Raw genomic sequence first — 10246 nt, 5'->3', positions numbered from 1 at the left:
AAAAAAAAGAAAAAAAAAAGCAGCATATATGATGCCTCAATGAAGAGGTGTGATTGTTGGCAAAACGTGTCCTGTTTGAGTTTATGGGATGTACAGAGTCTTTTTATTAGGGATACATTTTGCTATTAGCGTAATAAAAAAGGACCAATTGTTTTTGCCATCTGAGAAAACTCTTGGTGGAACAGGCAGAAATCCAGGAATAATTAAGAAAATAATAGTGCACACCCAACAAGAAAAACATTATTTGTTTAAAGATGAAGTCCCTCCAGAATACTTGGTAGTGATTGCCTTTCTTTCAAAAGGAGGGAAAAAACCCTTCTAAATGAAAAGCAGCAGCCATCAGCTAGTTTCTAAGATCTTGAGTGGAAAAAAGCGCAGGGCTGTAATACCCTTAAGTGGTAAGACCTTTTCCGTTTCCACTGCTCTTATCAGCCTTTGCAAGTTGCAAAATAATAGTGTTTTGCCCTTACATGTTTCCATCAGAGGATCAGAAGCGCTTCACAAAGCATAATTAATTGAGCTTCGCTGCTCACCTGTGAGAACAGAGCAATTATTTAGCAACAGGGTTTGGTTTTGCTGTTTGGGGTGGGGGTAGAAGCAAAAACTGCAACAGGAAGATTACGAACCCACCAGGTCAACGAGAGACTTCACAGCTTTGCCCATTCCCAACGACGGACGCGACAAAGCTGGAAGTGTCTGACTTCCAGACCCGGGTTCTCCCTTCAGAAGGGACCTCTTTGCCCCAGCATGACTTTTCCCCAGGCCTCAGCTTGCCAGGCTTCTTACCGGCACAAATGACCATCCTCCCAAGCTCTGACTCTTTAGATCAAAAAACCTTCAGAAAACCATGTCTCCAAACCACCCGTCTTCCCTGCAAGTGTGTCGTGGTACCAGCCGGCGCCCAGGATGTGCGATGTGGGCCCCAAAATCCTGCTCCCATCACTCCCGTGCGTCTCCGGGCAGGTTATAAAGCTGTGCCAGCCGCGCACGGGAGCACGGCGGGGAACATCTCCTGAGCCTGCGGGTCGGGGAGAGGAAAGCTGCGCATCAGTGTTTGTGGAGAACTCGAGTAGAACAGTAATCGGGGAGGAAAAGAAATGAGGAACCTCAGCCTGGTATTGTGTACAGTGTGCGGACAGGAGCACACGCCAAGTAACAAGAAATCAACTTCTACCCAACTAGGACTGAAAAAGCGTCATCCCTCCTCTGAATGGTTTACACGGGGCCGTAAACCACGGAGGGAAGAGGCAGCGGAACCAGCCTGTTTGCAGGAAGGGCAAAGCTGAGGTTCCCCGTCAATCCTGTGCAGCTCTTGTGATTTATTTAACACACACACACCCCCCCCCTTGAGGGCTTTCTTCTGCAGGCAGCTTTTGGCTGCCGCGGAGGCGCAGACGTCCCGGCTCACCCCACTGCCGCGGCAGAGACGGCACCTCCGTTGCACTAGAGCCAGGGGCAGGTGAATCCACCTCCCCGGGCGCCTCGCAACCTCCTGCCGCCGCTTCCCCGGCCTCGGTGCGACCCGCGAGGCTGCCCTCCGCCGGTCCGAAAGGCAGCCAGCCTCCACACCCACGCGGGAACATACCCACGGGGGTGCTCATCTCCCGGCCCTGCCGTGCCGTCCCGCCCCACCGAGGCCGGTACCGGGAGGCGCCCGCCCGGCTCCCGGCGGGAGCATCGCCCCGTCCCGTCCCGTCCCGTCCCGCGCGGAGCCCGGCTGCGGCCGCCCCGCCCCGTGCCCGTCCCCGCGGCCGTCCCCGTCCCCGTCCCGCCCCGGCGGGCGGTGCTGCCGCCGCCCCCGCTCCCAGCAGCCCTTGCAACCGCCTACAATGAAATTTGCGAAGTTTTTTCGGTTTCGGCGCCATTTTCGAGTGGACTCGGAGGTGAGGAGGGAGGGCGGCCAGGGCGGCGGGGCCGGGGCGCCGCGGGGGGCCGACCGCCGCTCCCCCCCCCGCTCCCTCCCTCCCTCCCCCGCGGGCGGGACGGCTCGGCTCGGCCCGGCCCGGCCCGGCTCGGCACGGCGGGGGGGGCGGCACGGGGGGGGCGGCGGCGGGACGGGGCGCGACGGGGCGCGCTGCGCTGCGCTGCCCGCCGGCGGGGGGGGGGGGGGGGCGGCGGCACGGCGCGGCCCCCTCCCGCCGCCTCCCGCGCGCCGCCGTGGGCGGGGTCGCGCTGTTCCCCGGGGGGGGGGGACACACGACACGACACGGGCCCGGGAGAAACTTGGGGGGGGGGGAGGGAAAAAAGCTGTAAAAAAACTTTTTTTGGCGGGGGGGGTGGGGAGAGCGGCGGCACCGAACGGCGCTCCCCGCCCGCCCGCGCGGCGCCGCCCCGCGCCGCACAAAGGCGGCACCGGGGGGGGGCCTGAGGGGGGGGTCGGCGGCCCCGGGGGGCGGCGGCGGAGCGGCGGCCCGTGACGCAGCGGGCAGTGACAGCGGGAGCGGCCGGGACCGGGGGGGGGGGGCAGGCGGGGCGGCGGCCCCCCGCTGCCGGACCGTTAGGGCGGGAGCGGCGCGCGGCGCCTTCCCCCCCGCGCAACGCGCGTCCCGCGCGGGGGGACGGTTCCCACGTGGGTGCGGGGCGCCCCGCCGAGCCGCCCCCCCCCCCCCCCCAGGATGCCTCTTCCTCGTGGGTTTTTTATTATTAATAATTTTTTTCTATTTTTTTGCGTTGCGGGGAGCCGCGCCCGCCCCCCGCAGGTGGCTCGGGGTTGGGGTGGGGGGTTTTTTTTGCCCGTTTCACTTTTTTTTTTTTTTTTTTTTTTTTAAAGAAAAACCGGGGAGCCCGGTGGCTGCCGGCCCCCACTTCGGTCTGGCGTCGGGCCCGCGCGCCCCCACGGCCACCCGCGCTCGCCCCCAGCTCCCGCTGCCAAAGCGGGCGCACGTGAGAAAATCGTTTTATACATTAAAAAAAAAAAAACAAAAAACCGCTAGTATAACCAAAAAAAAAAAAAAAAAAAAAATCGGCGAAATCATTTAAAATATTAAAAAAAAAATTCGGCCCCCAGCTTTTGCTATTTTTTTTTTCCCTCCCCCCTTGCCGGTTCCTTGCTTTGTACAGGAAATTTGAATATCCTGGCAAAGGCCGACTTCCAAGCGCAGCTTTGCTGCGCTCGGTGAGCTGCGGTGGTGGGAGCAGCGCGTGCTGCGCCGGGGGTTCTCCCCTTTTTAATTTAGCCTAAACACGCTGTTTTTCCCACGTGTGCATCAGGTACATAAAGACAATTTTTGCGCGTTGAGAGAGAGTTTTCCGAGGTTAAAACATGAATTGCTCCCCCCCAAAAAAGAAATAAATTGTGCTCGTGTGTTGTGTGCGTGTGTACGTGTGTAGGTGAGGGACCGTCTGCCAGGTTTCATCATCTTCTGCTCTGAAGAAATCCAAAGAACTCCGTTGCTCACCATCAGCTGCGAAAGTCTGTATTTAGTTAATCCACTTTGGTGGGAAATACAGTAAAACTGAACTGCTAATGCAATAAACATTTATGAAATATAAGAGGGAAGCTTTAAGTAATGCTTCAGGCGAACTGACCCAAATATATAAAAAAAAAAAAAAATAAAATTACTACGCGCTTGTTATGTTTCGAATTAATGTTCATCTGACAAAAAAAATATGGTTTGTTTTTTTTTTTTCTCTGTTCTTAACAAATAAACTTTATAGGAGTCGGGCTTCCAGATCTGTCCCTTGTTGTTTAAAACTGGATGAGATGACAATGCAAAAAAATGGAAGTAACAAGAAGCATCATACTTTTCTTCTCCTCAGCAGTGTTGAGAAAAAACTGTGGATCCTGGAATTTTACTGTGGATTTTACTGGTTTTCTGGAGTACTGTAAGTTGAAGTCTTATCCCGCAGGCCTTTGCGAGCACCAGTAGCTCTCCCTCGTGTTAACAGCCCCGTCTTAATAAATACAGTCGATCCCGCCAGTAACAATATCGGGGTCGAGTTTCAAATCGAGTAAAGTTAACGAATTAATTTTTTGCATTATTTGAAATTGCCCTTTGTAGCTGTGGTTTGGTTTCGGGTGTTCTGCCCCACCTAAGAGCATGTTAACATGCGGTTTAACGCGCGAAAGGTACGCCGTGCTAAAATTAAAATGTAGCTCTAATATGCCGTTATTTATATGAAATACGTGCTGCTTCTCTGACCTTTTTCTGGGTGAACAGCGAGAAAAAAATTATTTTTAATACAGCGTATGAGAAATTACCTGCTCTCATACAGCTTTGGCATACGAACAGGGAGAACGTGTATTTTATGCATTTATTTTGTGCTGCCCGGGCAAGAAGTCTTAGCTGGCTAAAACGCACGTAACGGCGATTTTCGCGTGACGTGTGCGCGCCGAGGAGATGCGCTGTAGGTGCCCGTGCAAATGAAAGTAACTTGGCTGCGTGCAGTTCCCACGTCTGACTGTTAGTGCTCTTTAATAGTCATTTCTCTTCACGCAGCCCTCGCTCGACTTCAGCAGCCTTGCGAGGCAAGTCGTATCGGAAACGTAATAGCTGGAACCATTTGGTGGTTGTCGATCAAGCATCGGGTCTGATTCCAGCTATTAGACACATCTGTAAATATTAATATGTGACTTTTGTTTAAATTTCATTGTTCAAAGGGAGGCGGGAATGGAAGTGGTGTGATTTTTCAGACCCTGGCAGATACGAAGTGTTCCGGTGGTGCTACTCGCCCCCTTATTTTCATTTTGTTACCGTAATTGTGTCTTGCTAATTAATGTCTGGGACCTTCAGCTGTAACAAGATGATTTATTTTAGTCTTTTTGTAAAATATGAAATGCCTTTTTTTTTTTTTTTTTTTTAATTCTTCTTTCAAATGAGAACAATGACTTCAGGATTTGTTTGTGCGTGTCTCCTGAAAAACTGTTCGATAGCGGGGTAGTTGTTTTTTTTTTTTTCCCTGTGCTTTATATATGTATAGGAAATGCTTAATATTTACTTGTCTTTGAGCTTACCTAGCCCCGAAGTGTGCGAGTCAGTGAAGGCTCTGTATGCAAATCTGTCCTGTCATGGGCTCGTATATTTATTTCCTTTCCTTTCCCATGGCGCTCTTTCTCACTTTTTTTTCCTCTCTTTTTTTTCCCTGGTTACACTGTCAGTAAGGAGGGACGGGGTTGTGTTTTAAGGGAACCCTGTATTTCAGGGTGAATTTCTTTTGGCTTTGTGTGTGTGTTTGGGCTTGGGGCGGGGGGGGGGTGTTTTTTACTTAATTGCCCGATATACTTTGGCAAGCAGAAGTTGCATTGTTTTGTGAACTACATTAATGGATTTCTGCATGTTCAAATTCCCCAGTCATTTGGGGGATTTAATTAAACCTCTGTAGGTGGCTGACTTACGTAGATGACAGGTAGAAGTCTCTATTTCTAGAAATAGCTGGTGTACACACTGCGGGCATGGAGCTTGTGGCAGCAGAAGAGCTGTTGCGATGCCTTTGCATCGAGGTGGAGCTTTTGGGGCAGTTCTATTGATATTTGGCGCTACCAGCACAGCAGGGGCCCCCAGTTCCCAGCTCTGGTGGGGTGCTCCTGGGATGCTGCCTCCCCCGGCAGCGAGGGGCTGAGCACCTGATGGTGCCACCAAAAAAACCCCAACCCCCAAGTAGCCTCTCTGCATCTTACCTGCTTGTCCTGAGGATGGTTTATCACCTAAATCAGCGTAAATAAGATGTTTCCTTAGCTTCTGGTCTGCCAAGACCAATAGGCCGCTCTTGCTGCTGCTGTTTTAACCCCTTCAGGGAGGGGAGGTGGGCTTGCTGCTGGCCGTGGTTGTGTGTGGCGGCTTTCCTGCTTGACCTCGGAGCTGCCGCTGGTTTTGGCTGGCAGCAGCCGTGTCGTCCCTCCTCGCTGTACAGCGCCTGGGTTACGATTCGGGGTTACCAGGGCGCCTTGGGTACCACTGCCCAGAGTCACGCTCCTGGCGGCAATGGTGCCAGCAGCCCCAGCTGCAGGGATGGGGAGAATGGGGAGAGGAGGGATGCGATCGGTCTTTAAGTGCTGCTTCGTAGTCTGCCCTATCTGGAGGTGAAAACGTCTTTTTTTTTTTTTTTTTTTTTTTTTTTCCCTCCCCCCCTAATTTTAAAAATATTTGCGCCCATCTGAACCTTTGTGGTCTGCGTGTGCCTAGGGAGGGGACAGCTCTGAGGCTGCCCGACAGCCCCGGTCCCCCCTCCTGAAGCAGGGCCGTGCCTCTGCGAGCACCTCATAAACCCTCTGTGTGTTGCCTTCTAGTTCCCACTGAAAGAGCGATTGCCTCGTGTCCAGGGAGAGTCAGTGCAGAAGGAGCCCGTGCGCCTGCATTCAAAGGTGAGTTGGGAAGGTAAGCTCGCGTGTCCGACCTGCTCCGAAAGACCTGCAGCATCTGCATCCCTCTGGATAAATGCAGGTTCCTCTGAACCGCGTGTCCCTTCCTGGGCACTGCTGGTAACACCTCGGGGAGGTCGAGAGAAACTCAAATCATCCTGTTCAGCTGCCATCTTTCTGATTTAACACCGAGAATCCAAAGCACAAACTAAGTTTGAAAGAAGCTGAAGTGTGAGATGGGATGATTCAAACACAGAGTTTTCTATTGCTTAAAATAATTATGCTGTCATGTCATAAACACGCATATTTTCTCAGATGCGTATTTCGCTGCCTATCCCAAATTTCCACTTGCCCAATACTCGGTGTGAATGTTGATTTTTCTCTCTGTGCTAGAGAATAGGCTGGTGGAGGTGTACTGAGCCCTCGCTTTGGAAAGTCCTTGCTGAAGAGAGCTCTTGCCCCCCTTGTCGAACTAGGTTAAAGACTGGTTTATATATATATAAAAAACATTAATTAGAACGTGAACCTCAAACACAATCAAAATGGGTTCTAGAGCTGAGCTTGTTTGCTGTGGCTTTTTTTTTTTTTTTGAGTCACTTGAAGAGATGAAAGAAGTAAGACTACGCAGGTACAGTCAAGTAAAACATTGTTACAGAAATAATTAATGGTAACATTACGTGGGGGGTTGTTTTGTTTTAGCTTGTACAGGTTTAACTTTCTCTGGGTACTTGTTGGCCTTGCAGTAAGTAGCAGTTGCTCGTTAGAGAGTTGGACCTGGTGCTGTCGGTATTGAGGACACTGAAGTGGTGAAAAAAATACTGCTTTTTTGTTGGCAAATATTTGATTTAAAATTTGCAGTAACTTGGCACGGGTCACGAGAGCTTTTGAAATTCCTATTTTTAAGTTCGCTAAACAGGCAGGGACTCGGAGGAGGACAAACTGGAACGGCTAAGTGGCGTGTTTAGCGCAAGGGGACGGCACAAGCATTTGAACTAATGGCGTCATTTCTGACATTGTTCAGGTTTTTTTGTGATGCTGCTTTTTAAGAAAATGAATTGAAGGAAGTTGTCACATAACTGGAGAAAAAAAAAAAAAAGCTGAAAGGAAACACAAAAAATGTCAGGCTATCTGCACGGCTCCTGTGCAGCCCTCGCAGGCTGGCATGTAAGTGCCTCTGGCAGCCGCGTGCTTCAGAGCTACAGCCTCTTTTCTGCCCTGTGCTGGTATTTTCTTCTCTGGTACAGGCAGGGGAGGTGTTGAAGTTCCAGGGTATCTTTCATTTCTGGTCGCGTAAGGTTTGTCCATTCAAATAGTAAATGAACACAATCTGGTCTTTAAAAAAATAAGGGTTGGTTTAGATTTCTCAAAAGTCAAAACGAGCTGAGTAAAAATATTTTAAGGAAAAATTAACAGGTTTGAACTGTTGGAATCTGGATTTATTTACCTGAAATATTAACATTGCGACTCCTGGAAAATCCTTGATGTTCAGCAGCCCCTAAGAGGAAAGTACAAGGTAACGCTTCCCCACAGACCATTTGGAAGGGCCAGGAGGGTCTGCAGGCTCCTTACAGTAGCAAAAGCAGCAGATCTCCTAGATCTGAAAGTGTAGATTTGCTGGGACCCAAATATTAAGTATGTTTTGGGGGTGGGGGGGAGCAGTTAATTTCTGATTTTGTTTCTGAAACTGGTTTGTTTGCACTGTGTAACTGCTTGTTCTCTTATAGTTACAGACTTTCTGATAGCACCCGTGAAGAAAAAAAAATGTCCCGTGGTGGTAATGCATGCACGTTAAATGTCTTCATTGTAGAGTGTTCTTCAGTACCTTATATCATGGTTTAAAAAAATACATATATATTCAAAATACCATTTGGAATGTCAACATTCAGTGGGCTTTGAGGAGATGTAGCAGCACATCATGGTTTGTAGGGACAAGGAGATACAGACCATTCTGGGCTGCCTCATTACCTCAAGGATAAGACAAGAAAGTGAGCTTCTGGTTATCATAGATGTGGAAGCTAACACATTCCCATGTATCTCTTTAGTTCAGTTGAACAGGTATGTGTAGATAAGTTCTCTTGGTGCTTGTATCTGTGCACATCCTTTGCAGCTACAAATATATTCCCTATGAGTTTGTGTGTGTGTGTGTCTCAGCGGGGCTGGCCCTGCAGGCAGGAAGGACTTTTCGTTCTCCAACATGGGCATGGCCGATGTTGGCTTGAGCACCATGCCTTCAGCTGGCGCCTTACCCCTCACCTGTTGCTCTTCGGTCCTTTCCCCGGCAAAGGATCGGCCGAGGTACTCTGTTGCTCCGTGTTTGGGGGGGAAAGGGTGGGTCTGGAAGCTGCGGAGAGGCGCTAGGATGGAGAGCTGTCAGCAGTGCTCTAGCAGCACGTAAATACTGGAGTTTGGGATTGCCTGTTGCTCTCCAGTATTGCATTGCTGCTTTAGTGAGGCTGGAAATCGGTCCCTGCCGCAGGAGCCAGGGCTCTGGCTCTTGGGGTGCCTCCTCGGCACCCCCACAGTGCCTTCCACACTGCTGCTCGGGGGCTCTCATCTCCCACACCAATAAACCACTGCGGAGGCAGCAATGAACGAGGGCTTGGTGTCGTTAATGGGGAGGGGGCAGAGGGAGGGGGGCTGCACCCCAACACCCCTGTGCTGGTGGGTATCCGATGCCCCAGCCCAGGGATGGAGCGGGCAGAGGGCACTGCCATGGCACAGGGGCCTCGGCTGGGAGATGGTGCCAAGCGCTTCCCCAGCATCTCCCGTGGGGAGGGAGGGCCTGGGGGATGCACGGTGGCAGTGGGGGGCAAGGGGTTATGTTGGCCCCTGGGTGCTTGCCCCTAGCTGCACCCTGCCTCCAGCAGCTGGGGAGAGGGTGTGGGGGCTGGTGGGAACTGGAGCTTCAACTGGGTGGGAAGAAGGAGGGGCCCCATAGTTGTGCCTTGGGTGCTCCTGGGGAAGCCCTGCCATGGGAGGGATCACCTTTCCCCAGAGCCATGCAGCTTCCCCCAGCCACCATCAGGGTACCCAGGTCAGGCACAGCTGGGGGAGGGGGGGGGGGGCAGTGCCCAGCACCCATGCATCATCTGGCAGCGCTTGGGCCATGGTGGGAAGAGTTTGGTGGGTCTGGAGGGCCTGGAACACCTGAGGGTTTGTCTGCAGACCCATCACTGCAGCAGCAAGCTCCTCCAGAGCAAGCCCAGCCCCAAGGTGAAAGGGTTTTCCTTCCTCTGCCCTTAGCGTTGCACAACTCGCAGCTTCCTAACCCTGGCGGGAGGCACAGGGACCGCCATGGGGTCGGGGATGCTCCTCTTGGGAAGGGCTGCTGTGGTGCCTTTCTGGCTGAGCACCCATCCTCTGCGGTGGGAGTGAGGTCATCTGTCCTGCCGGTGATGGTGCATCATCAGCCCCAATCCTGCAGTCTCCTGTTGAGCGCTGGTGGCTGTGAATCCCAGAACGTTTGGGTTTTTTCAACTATTTTTAGGAATTAATAAATCACGGCCAATAGTTGCGGGGCAGGGGGGTGGCAGGGGAATATCCTCTTGCTGATTTATGGCTTAATTGCGGCTTCTGGTCTGCGCGGTGAGCATCGGTACCACCAGGAGATCGGCACAAGGGACCCCCCCGGCACACAAATGTCTCTAGCACAGGGGAGGTGCAAGAGGTGTGTGCGTGGGTAGGAGCAGCTTTTAAAAGCCTCTACCCGCAAATGGTCAAAGTCACAATATTTGGACACACAACTGACCCATTTCAAATCAGACGTTGGTACTCTTTCACTTGTGTCTGAAACGGTTTATTCCCGCTTTCTACAAGTCGAGCCCTTAATCGCCATATAAAATACTGCTTTCCTTCAGGAAAACAACTTAATGAATCACTTGGTTTACAAGGAAATTGGTCAGTAAAGTGATTGATTTTGTACTTCTATACTTTTATTAATTTTACATC

At 51.7% G+C, this 10246-nt stretch overlaps 1 long non-coding RNA gene across 1 annotated transcript; it reads left to right on the top strand.

The window, feature by feature from the left end:
* Nucleotides 1-1816: 1816 nt before the first annotated feature.
* Nucleotides 1817-8890, top strand: LOC143164391 (uncharacterized). Its single transcript, XR_012996062.1, has 4 exons — nt 1817-1883; nt 3658-3825; nt 6227-6301; nt 8023-8890. It is a non-coding gene; the product is annotated as an uncharacterized LOC143164391 (long non-coding RNA).
* Nucleotides 8891-10246: the final 1356 nt, after the last annotated feature.

This window comes from Aptenodytes patagonicus, chromosome 9, assembly GCF_965638725.1.
Source record: "Aptenodytes patagonicus chromosome 9, bAptPat1.pri.cur, whole genome shotgun sequence".
In the NCBI taxonomy this organism is placed as follows: Eukaryota; Metazoa; Chordata; class Aves; order Sphenisciformes; family Spheniscidae; genus Aptenodytes; species Aptenodytes patagonicus.
Note: the sequence above shows the minus strand (reverse complement) of the source record. Positions and strands in the feature narration are given on the sequence as shown.